At 53.8% G+C, this 21711-nt stretch overlaps 1 long non-coding RNA gene across 1 annotated transcript; it reads right to left on the reverse strand.

Moving 5' to 3' along the window:
- Positions 1-224: 224 nt before the first annotated feature.
- Positions 225-16016, reverse strand: LOC110127256 (uncharacterized). Its single transcript, XR_002310733.2, has 4 exons — positions 15881-16016; positions 8896-9023; positions 893-1169; positions 225-502 (listed from the first exon to the last, which is right to left on the reverse strand). It is a non-coding gene; the product is annotated as an uncharacterized lncRNA (long non-coding RNA).
- Positions 16017-21711: the final 5695 nt, after the last annotated feature.

A 21711-nucleotide genomic window follows, 5' to 3' on the forward strand; every position in this document is an offset into this window, starting at 1 on the left:
GCCACCACTCAGCACACCCAGACTTAGCGCACATCTGCAAAATAGGAAGAATAAGGCTTTCTTCATAGCTTTGATGCAAGAGCTCCTGAAGAGCCCTCAGCACAGGGCCTTCTGTGGACATCAGAGGGCTCAACAAACGGGGCTGGCTCTTCTTGTTGAACCCTGCCAGGGGTGGGGAGCTCACCCCCTCGGGCTGCTCAGAGTGTTGGGATGGGAGAGCAGGGTTACCTGTTCTACATGATGCCTTGCTGTGCTGAAATGCTTCCGGGCCCCAAGGAGTCTATGCCTCTGCCTACTTGGCCTCTTTCTCTTCCTAAAAGCCTCCCCCACCTGCCCACACCACTGAGTTCCTCTGACCTCTTGCAGCATGCAGGATGAGCCTACACCTGGCACCTGTTTCCTGTTGGTTTGCTCATTCTCTCTCACCCAGGGTGTTACAAAAGCCTCCCAAATGGTTGTCCCGGTTCTCCTCTGCACTCTCCACTCCATTCTCCATCTGCATCTAGAAGGATTAAAAGAGAGCATTTTACTGGAGTACTTCTCAGTATAAAGATAGTATAAAGTGCTCAAATCTCAAATGTGTGTTATTGTTCAGTTGCCCAGTCGTGTCTGACTCTTTGCAACCCCATGGACTGCAGTACATCAGACCTCCCTGTCCCTCGTCATCTCCTGGAGTTTGCCCAAGTTCACATCCATTGCCTCAGTGACACCATCCAGCTATGTGCAGCTGGGTGGTTTTCTGCATATGTATGCACCATGTAAATGTCTTATTGATTGAGATACAGAACAATTCCAATAGCCCAGCAGGTTCACCTGTGCCCCTTTCCAATCAATAATCTCCCCAGAGGTAACCAGTATCCAGACTTTAATCCCCAAAGTTAATTTCACCTACCCTTGAGCTTTATTTAAGTGGGACCACATAGTATATACTCATTCTCTCTCCCTTTCTTTCAGCATTGTTTGTGAGATCCATGCATCCCAGTTGCCTGTATTGGGAATTTCTTCTTTTTCATTGCTGTGTAGTATTTCATTGAAGGAAGATGCCATCAATAATTCTCCTCTCTTCAGTAGTTGGATGTTAGAGTAGTTTTCAGTTTTTAGCTGTGATGACCATTTTCGTGCACATTCCTGATGGTCACTTGGTGGCTTTCATTCTCTTGGGTAAATACCTGTGAGTGGAAGTTAGATCATTACACAGGCATGTGTTTAGTCTCAGTAAATACTGCCAAACAATTTCCCAAGTGGTTGAACCAATTAACACTCCCACCAGTAACATATGAGCCTTCTGGTAGCTCCACATTCTTGTCAACCTTGGGAGTTATCATTCCTTTTTAATTTTAGACATTTTGGTGGGAGAATAATGGTATCTCATTGTGCCTTTGATTTGCATTTCCCTAATGATTGACGAAGTTAAAAACTTTTCATATGCTTGTTGTGCAGCCAGAGATCATCTTTTGTACATGGTGTGAGTCTTTTGCTAGTGTTTTCTAGATTGGTTTATCTGTTTTTTCTTGATCTAGATTTTTTTTCTTGTTCCTTTAAAAATATATAGTGGATTTGATTAATCTGTTGGATACATGCACAGGAAATGTGCTTTTCTATCTTTGTCACTCACTTTCCCGTCCTCTCAGAACCCCTCACTTTGTCACCACTGAGCCTTTGAATATGGGGTGCCTTCTGCCAGGTGGAGTCTCCCCCTCTTCTCTGCCTTACTGGGGCTTGCTCTTTCAAGAGCTAAAGCTAACTCCACCTCTGGGAAGCTGGATCTTCCTGCTCCATAGTCAGCCCCTGTGTTTCGTATGCGTCAGAGCTCACAGCCCATTGGATGCAGCAGGCCAGGGGCACCTGGCTTCTTCGTGCGCCTCTGGGGCAGGATGATGTCTCCTGAGTCACAGTGGCCCCACACCTCGCACAGGGCTGGTTCTCAGTCAACTCTTGTGGTTGGTTTTCAGTGATAGGATGGAGGCAGAGCCCAGTTTGCCTGCAAAGGTCCTAGTTTACCCTTACGGATACATTATGGTTATGAATGGCCCCTCCCGGAGGCCCTGAGGGGAGGGGAATAGGAGGGGGTGCCAAGAGACTGATGGGGAAGAGAATATTTGTTTCAGGGACAGACTTGGGTCTAGTGCTGACCTGGTGCCAACATGCTGTGTGCTGTCAGGTAAATCTCTTATCTTCTATGCTTCAGCTTCCTCTTCTGTGAAATGGGGAGAATGAATAAATCTTTCATCACTTATGTCTCACAGGGTGGTTATAGGGTAGATGAGATGTCAGATGAGCCTGTGACAGGAGCACAATGCAGAGGCATAGAGAAGCTGCTCCTGCCCCCAGGGAGCCTCTGCCTGGGAGAGGAGATGTCAGGCACCACCCTCCCCCAACCACAGTCAGTATGAGAAGGGAGGGCCCTGGGAGGGGACAGTGAGCAGAGACAGGTCCCTACAGGGGCAACCTGGCTGGATGCTGACACTGGTTACATCCAGGTGGTGGCTAAATATCCTTTTCTGAATGTTGAAAACATTTCATAATTTTGATTAAAGGAATTAAAATATAAAAACGTATGTTGGGCCCTTCCAACCCTTTGGGTGCTTGTGAGGATCCCCTCCTGCCACTTTGGAACATCACCGTTGACGGGGCGCGGTCCAGGGCTGCTATGTGGGCACTCGGTCAGGACTCAGCTCTGACAAAGGAGACTCTCCCTGGGATGGAGCTGGCTGAGGACAGGTGCGCTCGGAGTTGGGGAAGAGTGACTCAGTGGCTGCCAAGGGCCAGGTGCCAGGCCTGCGGAGGGGGCGAGGTGGGAAGTGGCAGAGGTGAGCTTGACTGGCTTCCAGAGTCAGAGTCAGGGTGGGGCTTCTTAGAGGCCACAGTTTCTTTGTCCGGAAGGGAGACTGAGACCCAGAGGGCAGACGGGACTCGGCCCCTGTCACGTGGGAAATTCTAGGTCAGATCTCCCCACTGACTCCACTTCCCACCTGCCCCGTGCTTGCCAGGGGCCAGGAGGCATTTTTCTGGGTTCTGCTCAGGTTTCAGAGGCCTGATGTCACCTAGTGAATCCCTAAACAGAGGGTGTCCTCTGTGTCTTGGCCCTGGGTGCCCCTGCAAGGAGATCCTCAGCGTCCTGGGGGGTTCCCAGAGAAGATGGGGGTGCTGAGCGGGAAGGTGTGGTGCTGATGCTGCTTGTCTGGCTTATGGAGTCGATTGTTGGCATCCTGACATCTTTTCTCAACTCCACAGTCAGTGCCTAGGGGTTGGTGGCCTGAAATTATCCACGGCGGGAGTATTGATGGAAACAGGGAAATGCTTCAAGGCAGAGCGGTTCCCTGGATGCCAAGTTTCCCATTACCAGCATACCGCTGCCTGGTCCCATCCCCCTCAGCCACACAGATCCACTTTATGATTTGAAGAAAGGTTTAAGAATTAAAAAAAAAATCATTCTTTTGGACCATTCAATTTGTTTTAATCTACCCTGTAAGTGCCAAGGAAGTCTGTGTGTTGTGGACTAACCTGGGCTAACTTGTATGTCCTGAACTGACCCCTGATTCTGGGCTGTCCTGGGCTAAGCGGGATTCCAAGCCAACCCAAGTGCTCTGGGCTAACCATCCGTTTCTGGGCTAACCCAGGCTGATGTGCGTGTTCTGGGTTAATGGGTGGGTCTGGGCTAAGCTGGGAGTGAGTTCTAAGCTAGCCTGGGCTGACACATGTATTCCGAGAGAAGCTGTAGCTTCTGGGCTACCGTGGGGGCTTGTTCCAGATTACTCTTCAGGACCTGGGGGGGGGGTCCCTGCTCCTCTCCTGGAGACAAGGGTAAGGTTCGGAGCTCTGGTCCCGATGCCCTCTTATTTTTTCAGGGGTGAGAAAGGGGCCCGCAGTTTTCCTTCCTATAAATGAGAACAACCAGAGGTTAGCAATGAACTTGGAGCTCTGTTGGGAGCGAGCACCTCAAAGGGGCTCAGGAGGCCCAGAGCCAGCCTCTCCTCCTGGACCTGTGGGCGAAGGGGAGGCACGATCAGCTCCTGTGTAGGGCAGGCAAGACTGGGCTGGCCGGGTGAGGGACAATGGGGCCACTGTGGGTTCTGGGGAGGAAGCCAGATAAGAGAAGTGCTCCCTGCCCGTTCTGACTCTTCCTGCAGAAGGAAGGCGGGGACCTCATTTAAGATGACTCTGGGGATTTCCCTGGTGGTGCAGTGGCTAGGAATCTGCCTGTCAGTGCAGGGCGCAGATCCCTGGTCTGGGAGGATCCCACATGTCGCGGGGCAACTGAGCCCGTGTGTTGTAACTACTGAAACCCGTGTGCCTAGAGCCTGTGCTCCACACAAGGGAAGCCACCACAATGAGAAGCCTGTGTACCACAATGAAGAGTAACTCCATCTTGCCGCAACTAGAGAAAGCCCATGCAAAGCAATGAAGACCTAGTGCAACCAGTAAATAAATAAATAGACTTGACTCCATTCCCAGCCTCACCGGGAACCCCTCCTTCAAGGGGCATTCATGCACAGCTCTATGCCAGCCAACGCATCCCTGGCCGCCCATGGTTTTCAGGGATGGAGGATCACCAACCCAGACTCTGTGGCACCTCTCAGAACCCCTGTCCATGTGACTGCCCTCTAGCCCTGGGTCCATCTTCCACTGCTTCCCCAAGGCACTGAGGTGAGAGCTACTGTATCCAGCACCACTCTCAGCCCTCCAGTGACCTCCCTTCTGCCCCAGACTGAAGGACTTCTTTCTGGGGGGTCTGCTGGGCCTGCTGGGAGAGTTTCCTCCAGCATGTGTGCCCTATGGATGCAACTATATCATGCCTGACAGATACAGTGACAATAGCATCAGTGCCCCCAGTACCACTGAGAAGGCCAGTGCTGACCTCAAAGTGCTGCCCACACCCCGAGTTAGGGACACCCCTCAGTCATCTTCCCCACTGGCACATCTGTCCTTCCTCCCTCCCTCCAATCAAGCCCACGCATTCTGACCCTCCTTTAATACCTAGTTCCAGAGTCCCTCTGAAGGGTGGGTGCTGTGCACAGCACACAGATGCCTCCCCTGTCCTCCTGCAGCTTGCAATTCCTGAACCCATTCCAACTTTGCTTCTGCTGCTCCCTCTATGTGCAAGACTCTCCCCATCCCCTCCTCCAGGAAGCTGTCCCTGATTCCTCACAATGCCTTTCTTCCTTTTCAATTCCTTGAAAACTGCTCCCTCACTCACTGGGTGCCCTTTTGGCAACCCCAGGTCACTTCCCAGGATGGGTGGGCCTCGAAACACTCCAGGCCATGTGAGAGACAGGCCCATTCCTGGCTGAGGTCCTTCCATCCATCCGTTGCCTCTGGTAAAGCCAGCACTGCTATCAAGCTCACAGCAAGGCCCTTTTCCCACGTTGTCTGGGCTGGCTGGGGCTGGCCAGGGGTCTCCACACTTACAATTGTGCAGGGCAGGGTGGCACCTGGGGTCTGTGGACAGGCAGGCTCTCTGAGCCTTGTGTTTATGGTGGGAATTTTGCTCTGAAATCACCAACCTCACCTAGTGTTTCTGTTCTCATTCACCCATCATTGCGCCTGTTTGGCCAGAGTTAGGAATGGATGGGGAATCCTCTATGAAGGGGTTCAAGGTCCTGAAGGATGGGCCTGGCCATCTTTACCTCCAGTTCCTCCAGAAGACGGGCTCCTGGTGGCCCTCTGTATAAAACGCTGACCACCTCCAAAGGCCTGAAGGCCAGCAACTTCTTTTTCTTGCCTGACTCTCCACTCTTGGCAGCAGGCACCTCCGCCTCTGGGCCTGTTCCTTCTTCCTGCCCGTGCTCCCCTCTCCCCAAGTCTTCTTTCCTTTCACCTCTCCTTTCCTCTATTCCTCCAGAAAGCACAGTCTTCCCTTTGAAGGGAAGGGGGCACAATGACTTCTGAGCTCTAGGGCCTTGGTGGGCAAGAGGGAGAGGAAGGCTGGGAGGGAGCAGAGCAGAGGAGGGTTTGGAAAGGCAGAGAAAAAAGTCCAGGAAATGAGGTTTGGGCTACCCTGAGAGTCAGCATAGAGAAGGGCTGCTTTATTCCGTGGGGAACCATCGAAGGTTGACAAGCAGGAGATGGACACGAGGGCAGGCCTTGGGGGCTACTTAGTGGCTATGAATAGGAGAGAAGGGGGCCTGGAGGTGAGGACTAGGTTATGTCCATTCTGAGATCTGAACATGGATTTAGGTATTGGGGTAACCTTGGGCTTCAGTTTCCTTTTCTGTCAGGTGGGTAGGAATCCTGAAACTAAACTAGTGTAAGGATATTATGTGGTCAGTGATCTGCCTCATCGTCTCTGGGCACCGTGGCCTGCAATTCTGACACTGGCCACTAGGTGGCAGCCAGCCCCCAGGAGCCCCACCTGCAGCCCCAAGCGCGGGCCAGGACTTTTCCCCTGAGACGATCAGTCTCAGAGATGCCTGATCCAGTCTGCACTTTGTAGGTGGAATGTTCTCTCCTTACCCACCCACCAGCTCCAGTCCAGACAGAGGCCTTGGGGGCCTTGGGGCACAGAGGGGAGGCCGTGAATGAGAAACTCCCGGTCCACGTGCCTGATACGGGGGCCTCTCTCTGGGTCAGGCCTGTCCAGGGGACAATTTGTGTAGGGTTGCCAGATGTAGCAAATAAATACAATATTTGGGATATAATTATACTAAATATTATTCATCATTAATCTGAAATTCAAATTTATCTGGCAACTCTGACTCTGAAGCATTGGCCATCATGAGGGACAAGGCCAGTTGCTCACATATCTGCTCTGAGCACAGGGCGTGGGCTCAGGTTGCTGGGGCTGAGGGCTGTCAGAAAGGGAGCTGGCACAGGGTGGGTAGACCAGCTTCAGTTCAGTCACTTCCCCTGGATGCCTATTCGTCTATCCATCTATTCATTCACGGGAAAAAGTGGAAACAGTGGCAGATTTTATTTTCTTGGGCTCTAAAATTACAGTGGATGGTTACTGCAGTCACAAAATTAAAAGATGCTTGCTCCTTGGATGAATAGCTATGACAAACCTAGACAGCATATTAAAAAGCAGAGACATCACTTTGCCAACAAAGTCTGTCTACTCAAAGCTATAGTTTTTCCCAGTAGTCACATACGATTGTGAAAGTTGGACCATAAAGAAAGCCAAAGAATTGATGCTTTTGAACTGTGTTGCTGGAGAAGACTCTTGAGAGTCTCTTGGACTGCAAGGAGATCAAGCCAGTCAATCCTAAAGGAAACCAACCCTAAATGTTCATTGGAGTGACTGACGCTGAAGCTGAAATTCCAATACTGTGGCGACCTGATGCAAAGAGCTGACTCATCGGAAGAGACCCTGATGATGGGGAAGATTGAAGGCAGGAACAGAAGGGGATGACAGAGGATGAGATGGTTGGATGGCATCATCGACTCAGTGGACCTGAGCTTGAGCAAACTCTGGGAGATAGTGAAGGACAGGGAAGCCTGGTGTTCTGCGGTCCATGGGGTCGCAGAGTCAGACATGACTGAGCGACTGAACAACAATCCATCCCCCCATCCATCCATCCATCCATCCACCCACCTGTCTGAGTCACTCCGTGAGGACTGGCTAGGCTCCAGGAGCATAGAGACCAAGGGCCACTGTCCTCACATTCTCATGGGCTCTATTTCTAGTTCCAGCCTATCTGGTCTCGCTGGAGCCTGGCAGAGCCTGGTGGTGGAACCACATGGAATACATGACTTCTGCCTGCTCTGAGAGTCGTGCTCACCATTCTGGCTGGACATACACGCTCCACTTGTCCCGTCACTGGACTGGGACGTTCAGAGGGCCGGGGCGGCTCAGAGTGTTGACAATTGTACTTTTACAGGCAGTCATGCACGTGAGCGGGACTAGGAAGAGCAGGGAAGGGAAAGGGGAAGCAAGGGTTGAGGGAGGGCCACTCTGTGGGCAGCTCCAGAGGGTGGGCCTTCATGTGGAGACAGCACCTGCCTTTCCTTGCCTCCCTGGGGTACAGGGGGCTCAGGACTCAGAAGGCCAGCTCAAGGATGCCTCCTGGAGACCAGCTGACCTCATCTCCTGCTCCCACGATCCCACTCCTGTGATGATAGATGTGAAAACTGAGTCCCAGAGAGGTGTAGTGAGTGACTCAAGGCCACACAATGTCCTGCTCCTCATCTGAGTGTATTGCCCTGTGTCCTCCAGGCTCTGATCTGCTCTAGATCTCAGGCACTGTGAGGCACCTTCTGTCCCTGCAGGGGTCCCCAGCAGGCCCTAGGCCGGACCAACTGGGCATCCTGGGGCCTGAAGACCTGCCCTCAGCCACCCTCTTCAAAGGGAAGAAGATTCATGAGGCAGGTGAGTTAGTTTAAAGGAACCTGCAGTCTTTTTATCACCTTGATGGCTACAGTGGATTTTGTTTCAGGGAATATCTGTAAGACTTTAATTAAATCAGGAACTCGGGCCCCGCCAGCTTCCCTGCTGCTTATCAGCTTCTTAAGGCCGTGATTCATTACCCAGGATTATTTTTTTCATCCCTGAAATAATCTTTAAAGGCCTTCTATCAGGAAGATTAAAACCATAAGTCATACATGCACACGTGGTTGCTTCCTTTTTTCTGCACATGGCGGTGTGGAGCCACCCAGAGGACTGGGCCACACGCTGCCCTGGCCTTCCCGGTCCCTCAGGGACCCTCTGCTACCCTGGCTGGGGGAGGGGCAAGGGGGTGCGGCCCCCTGGCTGGACAGAGGTCTGGCTGGAGCTGTGGGTGCTGGCGTAGCCTGGGTGGGTGGGAAGCGGGAGAGAAAGGAATTTAGCACTGGGTCTCCGCTGATGTCCTGGGAAAGGCCAGGCCTGTCACTCATCACCCTCTACCCTCACCAGCAAAATACAAAGGAAAGTAAGAGACCGAGAGACGGACTTAGCTCCTCTCTCGACCTGCAGCTCACCTTTTCCTCTTACTCTTCCTTCTTTGCTTGATGACTCTTCTCCTTCCTTCACTTAACAAACATCCACTGGTCCTGCTCTGGGTCACCGTCTGTTCTGGGTGCTCAGCCGGGCAAGACAGATGAGATGCCTTTTAGGGATACAGACAAGCAGTGAGTGATGACACCACATTTATTTCTCTCTCCCTCTCTTCGACTCTTTGTCTCCCGGTCCCCTTTACCCCATCTTTCTCTGTCTCTGTCTTTGAAACTGGAGAAGCAAGGCTTTCTTTTCCAGTGAGAGACAGGACTGCTTACTGGAGGTAGTGACCTTCAACTCATCTTGAACTGCTCACAGTGACTCTCCCCTGGGCCAGCTTCTTCAGGGGCAGCGTGGTCTCAATCCAGGTCCCCAGGCCCTTGAGGACGAATTAAGTCCCTGGTTCAGCCTCTAACGGGAGCAAGGCAGTCGGGGGCATGGAGAGAGGAGGGTGGACTTCCTGGAGGAGGTGGTCATGAGGACTCGGGTAGGCTACAAAGAACTTGGGTCTGGAGCATAACCTGCTCTGGCCCTCATGCTCTAACCCTTAGGCCCCTAGTGCCTGTTTCATCTCCTTTGAGGGTGAACTATGAGGTGCTGAGACTCAGCTTTTGACAGACGCTTCCCACTCTAGCCCTTGGCCATTGTCAGGTGTAGTGAGTTGTTAGTCATACCACAAGTGTCACAGCTTTGGAGATATTACTTTGTGCAATGTTGGTTGGAGTCACAAGTGCTGGCAGGGATAGCAGGCTCCTCCAGCCTGCGGTGGCTGTGTGCATTGGGGCAGATGAAAGCCCAGGAAGTCTCACGTAGAGCTTCCAGGTGGGTCTACACTGGGACTTGGAATTGCCCTGCACTTGCTGGGGCTGGGAGCAGTCGCAGGTACCATTGGCATGAGTTGGTCTGCAAAAGTGTGTATGTGAAGAAGAAATTTCATGTGCGGATATGGTGGACCGAGATGGGGCAAGGGGACCTGGGAGCTGGGAGCCTGGGGTGAGATGCGGCCCAGCCCCCAGCACATGACTTTACTTTCATTTTCTCTTCCACTTTCAGGCTTTTGCATGGGCTGTTCCCACACATCTTCACACCCACATCACCTGGGATCATCCACCCATCTCATGCCACACTGCCCAGATGAAGTCAGGTCCCTGTTCAGCCCCCCTCACACCGCACAAGGCCCGAGTCCTGAGCAGCCCTGGAGTTGATTTGTGCAGTGAGTTGGTGGGACAGGCTCCCTTTGGGGGCTGTCGGCCCCACAGGGCGGGACTGTAGCTGTTGGCTCATGGCTGGTCCCCTCTGCCTGGCAGAAGTCTGCCAAAGGAGAAGACGAGTTGACGGGAGGGATTTGGAGATGTGGAGTTCCCAAGAGGGGCTGCTTCAGGTCCCTGGTGTTGCAACACGGCCCAGAACAGAAGCATTCTTGGTCCACTTCTGCCCAGAACACTGAGGGTCTTTGTGATGCTGACAACCAGCCAGGCTGGCCCCACAATGGGTCAGATCTGTCAGCCTGGCTCTCTTCTCCTGGGGCCACAGGTGTGGCAGGGGCTCGGGCACGTGGGAAAGCTCCCTTCTCTTCCCAGCCTCCTCAGCCTTTCCTGGGTTGGAGTGGGAACTGTAGATGAAGACAATGAGCTGGCACGATCTGGGGGCGGACACTACTGTGACCTCCTCCACATTGCAGGCTGGCCAGGCTGGTAGACATTTATATTTATATTGATTTGTGTCATACATGATGACTTCATTTTTTGAAACAAAACTCAGGAATGTATGCAGAAATGTATGCAGTCAAATCCAGGCCATCTTGGTTTTCTGTAACATCTGCTCCCAACCGTGTGTGTGTATGTGTGTGTGTGTGTGTGTGTGTGTGTGTGTGTATGTGCATGAAGGCCCAGCATTTTATCAGACAGTGATTGAGTTTCAGGGGCTGGGGGCTGACCTGTGGTTCATCCGAAAGTTGAGGGTGAAGGCTGATCACGGAGAGGCAATTAGCTCGTGATTGCTGGAAAGGCAAAGGTCTCTCCTTATAATGATAGTTCCTGCTTATTGGGCACTCAGCAAGCCCCCTGTGGGAAGTGTTATATGTGTAGTGTTTCTGGACCTTGCAACAGCCTTGCAGTGTAATTGTTACTGTCCCATTTTACAGTTAAAGGAACAGAAAGGCTAGGGTGCTTCATTCATTCATTCACCCATTCATTCATGCATGCACATGTTCATAAGAGTCTTTACAGTAGGTCCACTGTATGCTGGGTCCTTGATGGGAAGTGAGGGAGCTGGCTGAAACTCAGACCAGCTAGGATTGGACCTGGTCTTTTGCGGGCCTTCCCTGGCACCACGCCTGCTCAGAAGGAAGCGCCTCAAAGGAGTTTGATAGAAGCTTGAGGATTGGCTGGGTTCACAAACCAAGGATGACAGTGCAGGGAGATGGGGTCCTGATGGGGGCTGGGCTGGTCACTGCTGGAAGGCAGGGCCACTTTGGGCTGCCCAGGGATGCTTGGAATCCATCCCTGGTCTGGTCCTGGCTTGGAGCCACACTTGTGTGCTTCACTCCTACAAAATCGTGGCTAAAAATGGAAAACCTCAACAGTCCTTTATCTTTCTGCCTCTGCTGAGCCCTAATTCTCCCATATTCTCTCAGCGGCAGCCCAGCCCACCTCGGTGCTTGCCTTGGATACAGCACGCTTGAGGTTCTCAAGACCTGTTTGTCTTGTTATATCAACACAGCAGAAGCAGCGGCAGCAAGGCTGATAAAATAATAAAGCTCCTTATTTGCATCAGGCTTGGTTTCATATCCCTGATCTCATTATGTTCAGTGACCAAAGGAGGGAGATGCTTTTATCATCACCCCCATTTTCAGCTGAGGAAACTGAGTGAGGACTTTCTCTGCCCTGTGGGTGCTTCTGTGCCAAGGTTTGGCCAAAGCTTCCTTCACTTGATATTGGGTGGGGGCAGTAAAGCCAAAGGCAGCAGAGGTTTGTACCTGGAAGAGAAAACTTTGCAGTCACAATCTTGGCGTTGAAGTCTCAAGTATTCTGGGCCTCAGTTTCCTCATCTGTATAATGGGGCTAATGAGGGCACCTCCCCCCGCCCCCACCCTTTTATGTGACTCTTTTGGGATTAAGTGAGATGCTGTGTGTGTAACCCTGTTGGTACAATGCCGGCACAGAGTAGGTCAGGATGAAAAGTGATGAGGAGGAGAAGAGTGGAAAGGGGGCAAGACAGTCACCCCCTTGCTGCAGAATCTAAGCTAAGAAGTATGGGAAAATGTCCCTGGCAGCTCATGGGCAGGTGAGCTTTTCCAGCCAGAGGGAGGAGGCAGATGGCACCATGTGCCAGGAGCTAGGGATGTGGGGTCAAACCACCTCCCTGAACCTCTCTTTCTACCTTTATGAAATGGGAGTGAGCCACCTGTCTGCTTTTCCAGGGCCATCCGGCAGCTCAAACCATGTCACAATGTGAAAGATCTTAGGAAAATTTCTGGCATTGCTTAAATCAGAGAACAATAGGCATTTCCAGTACTATCAATAATTTCCTCTGTTTTACCTCTCAAATGACAAAGAAAAGACTCCTGCCCGGGAAGCTTCTAGCCCGAGATGATTCATTCCCTCCCTGTGAGTCCCTGCAGCTTCCTGTGGCACCATTCCATCTGCACCCTGCACCCCCAGCCCTCTCTGCTCCAAGGGTCTTGGTGGTCTGTTTGAGACCCTGGTGTCCGGCGTGATGGCTCCTGGAAACCGTGATGCCACGAGCTTGCTTGGTGACTGCTCTAACCTCAGGGCTTTTGTCAAACGGTTTGGGTTGTCGGAGGGTCCAGTGAGGTAGTGTGTGGATGTGTGTGTAACACACGTTGGGTGCTCAAGACATATTAGGCCCTCTTTTCTTGACTTCTCAGTCCTAAGTCTCCCCCTTCTTGAATATAAACTTTATCTACAAGATGAGGGGGTTGGAACTTGAAAGGATGGCAAAGCACGAGGCTATTCTTGGGACTACCCCACACTCTCCAAGGGGCAGGCAGGCACCACTAATCAACTGGAATCAACCTCAGAATCCCTCTTAACCAAGGATCCAGGGAACCTCAACCAATCAGTTCACACAGAGTCTGAACTTCTAAGGGCTGGAACAGTCCTGGTATGGGAAGGCTCAAGGATTCTACATAGGGGAGGGTGGATTTAACACTCGATGTGTGAGAACAGGAGGAAGAAGGGGGGAGGGGAGAAGGAGGAAGATGATAATCCCTCTATATGCATAAGACCTGCTGCTTCCAGAGGGTGCCCTGAGACACAGGAGGGCCTGCCTGGCAAAGAGGTACAGGTTGGAGGCTGGGAACCCCAGACCTGAGGTTCAGTACCTGTCCTTTCCCAACTGTTGGCTCCAAACAGGCTCCAATACATGTTATTGCCACCATCATTTATTAAGGGCTTACTCTGTGCCAGGTCTTCAGCCGGGCATGTGGGTCTGTGACTTCACTAATCCTCAAAGCCCCACTCATCCCTGTTTTATAGACAGAGAGGCAGAGGCTAAAACATGGGGACTTGGTCGCTAAGGTTGCACCTCCAGACAGGAGCTGAGCTGTAAACTCCCATCTGTTCCTGCTGGATTTACTCAGGCCATTAGCCAGGTCCCTGACATCAAATGAATTCTATAATTTGTAAACGCAGCTGAGTGGCTTTTACAGAGGAATGTCGGGAAGTGATAAAAAAAATCTTCGATAGATTTACGGAGCAGCCGAATGCCAGCATTTTACCCCCTCCTGCTTTCTCCAGGAGCCACACACGACCAGAGAGGAGACCCAAGAAGGCTTTTGTGGCCAACAGCCAGGCCTTCCATCGACTTGTACAAGACAGGTTTATGGCGGCCCAGAGGAGACCAGGAATGCAGGGCAAGAGGCAGAAGGCTGCCTCTGTCTAGGGCTCAGGCGGGAATGTGACAGGCTGGCAGGTGAAGCCGGGCAGGGTGTTAGAAAGTTCTTTAGATAGCAGGCTGACAGAGGCATTTCTGAGGCTATTTCTCCCTGTGCCCTTCCCCTGCCTCAACCCCATCCTCTAAAGCACTGGGAACATACATGCCTGCCACTTCTTTTAGGTCACCACCCTTCAGACACTTAAGGCTGTGCTCATGCCCTCTCCCAGGGAGCATCTGGGGCATGTCTTCTCCAGCCAGTGCCCCTCTGTTTAATCCAGCACGTCAGAGATGCTCCATAACTAACAAGCTGCCTGGTGTGGTGGTGAGCTCCCCAGAGCTGGGGGCATTCAAGCAGAGGCTGTGAGAATGAGTTGGGGTGAGGCAATTAAGCTGGATGGCCTCTAAGACTCTTTCTCATCCTCTTTGATTCTAGCCTGGCCCTGGGATACATGGAAGCCACTGGAAGGGTCTGCCAGGAAGCTAGAGTGAGGTGACCAACTTAGTTTGCTCAAGACTAAGGAGTTTTCAGGGTTGTGGAACTCAGTGCTAAAACTAGGAAAGTCTCTTTCCCTTCCTCTTTCTCTGGCAGCTGGGCAGAGGAAGGAGGGACCTGCCTTCCACTGGTTTCCCTGGTGTAACCTGCCCCAGCTGCTGTCAAGCTGTCCCCAGCCCAGCCTCACCTGCTTCTTCCTGCCCCAGCTTCCCTGCTCCCTGCATGGCAGAGGTGGAGAGGGTGGAGACTGGTGTGGGGTGAGGCAGGAGCCTCCCCCTACTCAAGGCTGCTCTTCACAGCTGGAGGGCAGACCTAGAGTGTGGAGGACCCTGGGCCCCTTCAGGGAAACAGAGCTGTTCCAGGGGTCAGTCCTCAGCAGGGCTGGGCTGGGGCCCTGAAGCTCCCTGTGGCTGGACTTCAGCCCCTCCATGCGGCCTGGCACTCGACAGAGGTGGGGCGGGGGCAGGGTGGGAGCAGATGGTCCCAGGAAGGGGCAGTGGCCACCAGGAAACTCAGGCCCTGGGCTGACCTCACCACTGACCTGGGGTACACCACTGCCCTCCCTGAGCCTCAGTGTCCTCACGGGGGTGGAAGAGAGTCCCCTGTTCTTGCCATTCACTGTGCGGCCCGGGTGGTGGGATCTGTAGCTCTGACACTTCAGCGGGTGCAGGGGGTGATTCTTAACATGAACACAGGCCCAATTCTTGCTCAGATTACCAGGGGGTGGACCCCAGTCTTGCTCTTCATCACACACATGCTGAGCAATGTGCAAATTCCCTCATGGCTTCCACACCTGAATCTGTGTACACCTACCCACCTCCACATAGGCACACCCCACTCATCCATACAGACACACCTTCAGACACCCCCATACATCTTCATATCCCCCCATGCCTGCACACCCTCAAGCACACATACATCCACTCCCCACCCCTAGCACTGCCTTTCCAGGGAAAGTGATGGAGCAGCAGAGACATGGCATGTCAGGATGAAGAACTGTGGGAGAGCCTTGCTCTGCAGCACAGATGGGACTCAGAGGCTTTGGAAAACAGCAGGGTGGGGAGGCAGGTCACCCACAGCCTGTAGGCGAGGAGTCCTGAGTAGATTCCTCCAGCCTAGCCCCGGGCGCTGGGTCCTGCAGGGGTGCCAGAGGGCTCTGCTCCCCTCTCACAACCTGGTTCCTGGAAGCAGCCGGGCAAGCCCAGCCTCACATCCCTGACCCTGAGCTTTAGCTTTCTTTAAAATGCAGGAGGAAACGTGGTGGGGAGAGTGGAGGTGACTGGCCCAAGGTTGTGCAGAAACCAGGAAGGAAACCAGATCTCTCCCGAGAGGCTACGAGATGCACTAGAAATGTGTCACATGAAGGTTGCGGAGGAGCCTGCGGGGGGAAGGGCTTTCATCTGCCTGGGCCTCCTGAACACTTGACTCACAAAGGCCAGAGGCTCCTCCAAGGGGCCACAGATGCAGGGGCCCACTGGGAGAAAAGCCGGGTGGCGCCAGGGGCCAGCAGCTCTGGCTGCTTCTCCCTCGGGGGTGTCTCTGCCTCCCTCCCCGCCCCCATCTCCTGGTCTGCTTACCTGTCCGTCTGTCTTGCTCTAGACTCTTGCTCTAGTTCTGGTCACAGCCTCAGTCCACATCCCAAAGAGCCTTGTCTGTGGTTGCCTATCCCCTGGGCCAACACCGGTGCCAGGCCACGTGATCCGTCCCAGGCTGCCACGTTCATCCCGGTCCAAATAGCGCCATCTGGCGGTGTGGGCGGGCCATCCCAGCTCCAAGAAGACGTGGGGTAAGCCTTCCTGGAAGAGGGAGTCGGGGCCCAATCTTGAAGGAGAAGCACGATTTCAAAGAGCGGTGGAAGTTCTAGCTCAGGGACGCTAGAAACGTCGACTGGGGTCTGGCCTGCCTGGAGGGCCGTTGCAGCCACGGAATGGGTCAGAGCGAGCCCAGGGCGAGAAGGTTGGGCTGAGGGTACAGATGGTGGAGAGTCTGCCCTGAAGGGGTGGAGAGGGAGCCAAAGCAGATGAGGGGAACCAGGGTTGCTTGCGAGTTGGAGGAGGACTGGAACAGGACTGTGCCTCCCCAGACCAAAGAGGGGGGCCAGCCACGTCAGCTGCTGTAAAGGGACCTAGGGTGACCATCGGGAGGCTGATGGTGACCCTGGTCAGCGCAGCTCCATGATGTGTGGGCGTGGCCGGACTGCAGGGGTGAGGAGTGAGGGGAAAGTGAGGTGTGCAGACAGCAGCCATAGACTACTTTGTGGGTTCATGGCGGAGAGAGGGCCCCGAGATGGATAGTGGGGAATGCTTCTCAGCCCCTGGCTCTCCTGCAGGAGGCAGGAGAGGGCACAGGAGCCAATAGTAGCTTCCAAAGCTCTAGGACAAGCTCATGCTGAATTAACAGGTGACACCTGTCCTGCTCTGCCCAGACCACAGCCCCAGGGCCTTCACCCTTGGACGGGCATAAACAACTGCTGTATGTGTCCAGGAAAGGAAGTGCTGGTGCCTGGGCCACAAACACTGAGCTAGGGGCTGGGTGCTAAAGAAGTTCTAGACTTGGAGTTAGGGAGAACATGATCATTGCTCTCAAATGTCTGAAAGTCTGTCTGTTCAAGCAAGAGGAATTCTACTTGCCCAGGGTAACTCCTGAAGGCAGAGTTAGCTTCAGAGCTGGGGAGGGTCAAGAGGCAATTTTCAGCTCCAATGAGGAAGTCTCTAGGTCAGTAGTGTCCCCGAGTGTCCGCTGGAGCCACAGGGACAGGTGTGAGAGTCCTGTTGCTGGCAGTAACGGGGCAAAGGATGCCGCTTTGTCATACCTTGGATGTCTTACACATCCAAGGTACCCAAAGAACAAGGGATCCAAGGGACACCCAAGAACTGCATGACGTGATCTCTGCTCTTGGGGGCTGATGGGATCATCTGGGAAACTTGACTCGGACAAAACAGAGTGAGCTAGGGAAATATGAAGGACTGTCAGGTCCATTCCATGTTTCTGGAAGAACTTGGGCCCAAATAGAGCTGCCCTGCACTGGCACAGGCTGTCTGGTGGACGGTAAGGAAGAATACAGTTGGAATGGGGTAACCTTGGGCAGGGGGTGCAGGAAAGGGGTTCCAGTTTCCGGGATGAGGAGGGGGGTGGATGCGAACAGATGACCTCTGCGGTTCCTTCAGTCCAGAGCTCCTTGGCAGCAAAAAATACCCGCAGAACTCTAAGCGGCACACAAGGTTACTGAGGACGGAGCAGAGATCCCAATATAGCTGGCGGGAGGAAGGCGGCCGTGGGCGAGGGGAAAGTAGGTCCCCCGAACAAATGAGGTGGGGCACGAAATTAACGAGGCTGGAAAGGACTGAGATCAGGGACTCATTTTTAAAAACTGTCTTTTAGCTAAAAAATGAGGGAAAGGAATTTGGGCAATGAAGATGTAATGGAGATGGTGAATGCATCTGTCAACCTCTAGCCAACTGGCCAGAGAGAGGGGCCTCCTGGAGAGCAAGGACAAGGTGCAGATCAGGGGGACTGGGGTGATTCCTGCATGCCAGGCAAGCTACAGAGAAGCTGGCAATGGGAGGCGTGGGACAGCAATGGGGGCAACCACGTCCTGCCCACACAGGCAAGGCTCCACATCATTCTGTCCCCTGCCTGCCCTCAGACACCGTGCACTGACAGACTTCTCCTATCCCAACCTCTGCTCATGTTATCTTTTCACTTGGTATGCTAATTTACCCTGGCCAAGAGGGGCTTGTCCTAAATGACCTCTGAGGGTCCTTCTGCTTGGCCTCTTGCGTGGTGGGTATACGGGCTGCCTGAGTCACTCTGGGTCACTGGATGCCTTCACCCTTGCCTCTTTGGGAAGAGTAGCTGCTGGTGCCTTGGTGGCTTGGGACCTTGCCTACCCTACTCTGTCCCAGGCCAGTTGGTCCCAGGGCAGTGGCTCCCTGGAGAGAGAGGCTCTGCTGGATTCTCTCTGGTCTGCCCGGCCCCTAGTCTGGCACCCAGGGCAGAGGTTGTGCTGAATGGATAGCTGGATAGATGGTGGTGGAGGCAGAGAGGGGAGGGTGGCTGATGGTTGGCTGGATAGATGGATGGATCAATTCAGTCTGACCACCTGTATGCATCTGGCAAAGGGCATAGTTAGCTGCATTAGAAGGATTCTATCCTTCACTGGGTGGGAGGGTGGAGGGAGAGAAGGGTGGAGGAGGAGAAAGCAGGGAGGAAGTAAGAAAGGAGGAATTGGATAATCTAGCTCAAACCAGAACTACTGGGTCCGTGAAGAAGAGGAAGGTGCCCTTCCTGCCTCTTCCCAGGGCAGGGCCCCATAGCTCCTGCCATTGGCCCCTGCCAGAAGGTGGCTGAACTCTAGGATCAGGGCCCAGGAGAGGGAGCTAATTAAGAATTGACAGGCCTGGAGGCCCAGAGAGGAGAGGAGGATCATCCAAGGCCACACAGTGCAGGAGAGGGGCAGAAGGAAAACAGAGTCCCTGAGCTTTCCTAAGACAGTGCCATGGCTATCCTGGGACAGCCCCACTTCCCTGAAGTCCCATCCCTTTTCCCTTTAGGCAATCCCCATGAGCCACTCCCTCCTCCAGGTAGGGGAGGGCTGGAGTGGAGGTGGTTGGGGGATGCTGAGCTTAATCATCTCAATGCTAGAGTCCCCCAGGCTCAGTAGGCAGAGCAGGAGGAGAATGAAGGACGGCTATCTGCTCACACTGCACTGGCCCTCAGGAAGCCCGGTGTCCCTGGAAGCCCCTGCTGCATCCTCCTCCCTATCTAGAAGTGGAGATTGAGGGGGTGGGACTCGAAAGGGCCCTTAGAGGCTGTCCTTCATTGGGCCAGGGTGATGCCCAGAAGCCCAGGCTGCCCCCAACGCTGTGCTGTGGGCATGGGGAGGGTCCTTCTGCTCCCTCCCCAGCCCCGCTGGCCCAGCCGCCTCCTGTGGCCCTGCATAGGTGACAAGGCCCTGAAAGAGGTACAAGCAGCTGGACTCCTCCGGAGCTGTCGCCAGGGCTCCAAGAAGCAGGGGGCCGAGGCAGGAAGGTAGTGAGCCGGGAGATATGGGAGAGCCTGGAATCCAGCAGCCACTTCACACCTGGCTTGTTAATTGCCAGATTGATTTCAGATCCCAGTCTCCAGGAAGGCCCAAAAATCAATCCCTCCTCTCCTCCCTTCTCTGGGCTCAAGAGTTATCTTTAAAGCCACAGATGTCCCAGCTACTTTGGTTAAGCCCCATGTTGAAGAGCAGGCTTTGAGCTCCAAAGCAGGCCCAAGGTTCCGTGTAGGAAGTCTTACCCTGAAGGGGAGCATGGTAGCACATACAGTATGATTGGAGGGGTATTAAGAAGCCCTTTTACTCAAATCCCCATCTTACTGAGATGCCCTGATGTCTATAATTCCACCATTAGGAAGTCATACTTTTGGACAAATTAGACCAACAGTTCAGGAGTCCAAAATGTGGAGGCCCAGGAGAAGGAACAGAGAAGCCTGAACTCAGGCCAGACCCTAGTGATGGTTGCAGGTGAAGGGTCCACCAGGAGCCACGTAGGGTCAGTCTACGCAGGCATGGTATTGTTCCCCAAGGAGGTATGTCCCAACTTAGTAGGCACATTTCAATGGCTGGGCAGCCACTGTGTCCCAGCCCTGCGCCCAGCACGGTGACAGTATCTAATGTTGGCACGGCCTTGTGAGAAGGGCACTGTTGGCCCCGTCTCCTACACAGGGACACGATGTGCCTGAGGTTAGGTGACTCATCCAAGGTCACATGGCTCTCACAAAGAACCAGGACTCCAGCTTGGATCTACTGCATTCCAGGAACTACTGCATGTTTGAGGAGGCTTCCAGGAAGTCAAGAGAGCTGGACTGAGGGGGACATGCGAAAAGGGGACCTGAACTCAAGCATTCCATGATGCCAAGAAACCAAAACAGTGAGGCTCTTCGATCCGCTGATATTACAAGTCAGGCATGCCAAGCCCTGGGCACCTGGCCTCAACCTCTCTAACATCCTGCCGGGGCTCAGAGTCCCATGGGTGGGAGGGGCTTTGGGCAGTTTTTCTGCAGCTCCAGCCCAGCTTCTGCTCACAGCTATTCCTTCATGGCCTTAGAGATACAGGCTCTGGGTAGGGCCACTGTGGGTCAGCCCTTGTACTTGGGGACAGGACATCATTGCTCATCCCCTCTGCATGGACCTGATTACTAATACAGCACTCTGTGTTCCCACAGCCTCCAACAAGGGTTTAATCCTGGTAGCATCACAGATGGACAGAGATGTCCTCTCCCAGCCCCTGTGCCCATTACGTGGCTGGAGGGGCTCCCTGAGGTCAGCCCTGCATGCTCCTGTCAAGGTGCATCCTCACTCTGCCAGCCTGGGGTGTGTGTGTGTCGGGGATGGGTGGGTGGGTGCATAAGTGAAGCAGCAACTGTGATAAGTTTGGTGCGATCCCAGGGGTCTTTGCCCGGCCTGTGAGCCCCATGAGAGAAAGGCCATGTCTGTTCTGACCCCTCCCCACCACAGTGTGCCTGGGGTGTGGTGGGTACTCAGTAAATATTTTGGAGTGAATGAATTAGAACTCTGGATGCCCCAGCTCCGGAGAGTGAGGAACAGTGTGCTCTTCTTCCCTCTCAGAGGGGAACCTCTGGGTGACCATCTCAGGCCTTGCTCGGTTATGGCTCTGCTGTGCGGCCCTAGGTGAACTGCCTGATGTCTCTGTGCTCAGATCCCTGGGAATGGTGTTAACTGGGGAGAGTGGCCGATGACATATAAGTGCTGGGGGGATAGAGTGGGCAAGAGGGCGCTGCCTTTTACAGAAGGTGCCTGTAGCGTGAACCACAGGGGCAGTGGGGGTCTCTCCCTCCCCCAGGGCGAGGCTGACGCAGGTTAGAGCGCAGCAGGGACTGAGCGGTGGGGGAGGAGGGAACCCAGGCCTGGCACAGGGCCAGCACGCGGGCTGCCGGGCTGAGCGGTGCCGAAGTGGGCTGGCCTGGGGGCTTGGTTAGGGCAGGGAGTCAGGGGCTGACTCCAGCAATGGCTGGAGGTCCACCTTGGAGCCTCAGTGGAGAACTCGGTCAGGGCCTGGGCAGGGCTGGGCTCAGTTCTCAGACAGAGTCAGAGCAGAGGTCAGGGCCTGGGGCTGAATTTAAGACTCCAGCCCAAGGCTGGATCAGACGCGCCCGCAGGTTGAGGCAGGGGTCAGCCTGGGGTCACAGCAGATTTTCTCTGATGAGAGCCACTGGGAGCAGCTCTGCGGGCCTGGCCTCACTCACTCTAAGCGGCAGTCAGGTGACTGGTTGGGTACTGGAGGCTTGCTGAGGGCATTAGCCTTGGAGGTGTCCTCCAAACTTAGGGCTTCCCAGGGATCCAGGACCAGTTAGTCCTGTCACTGGAAGTGCCCCACTAGCACTGATTGTCCAGCAGCTGAAG

This window comes from Odocoileus virginianus, chromosome 7, assembly GCF_023699985.2.
Source record: "Odocoileus virginianus isolate 20LAN1187 ecotype Illinois chromosome 7, Ovbor_1.2, whole genome shotgun sequence".
NCBI classification, from domain to species: domain Eukaryota; kingdom Metazoa; phylum Chordata; class Mammalia; order Artiodactyla; family Cervidae; genus Odocoileus; species Odocoileus virginianus.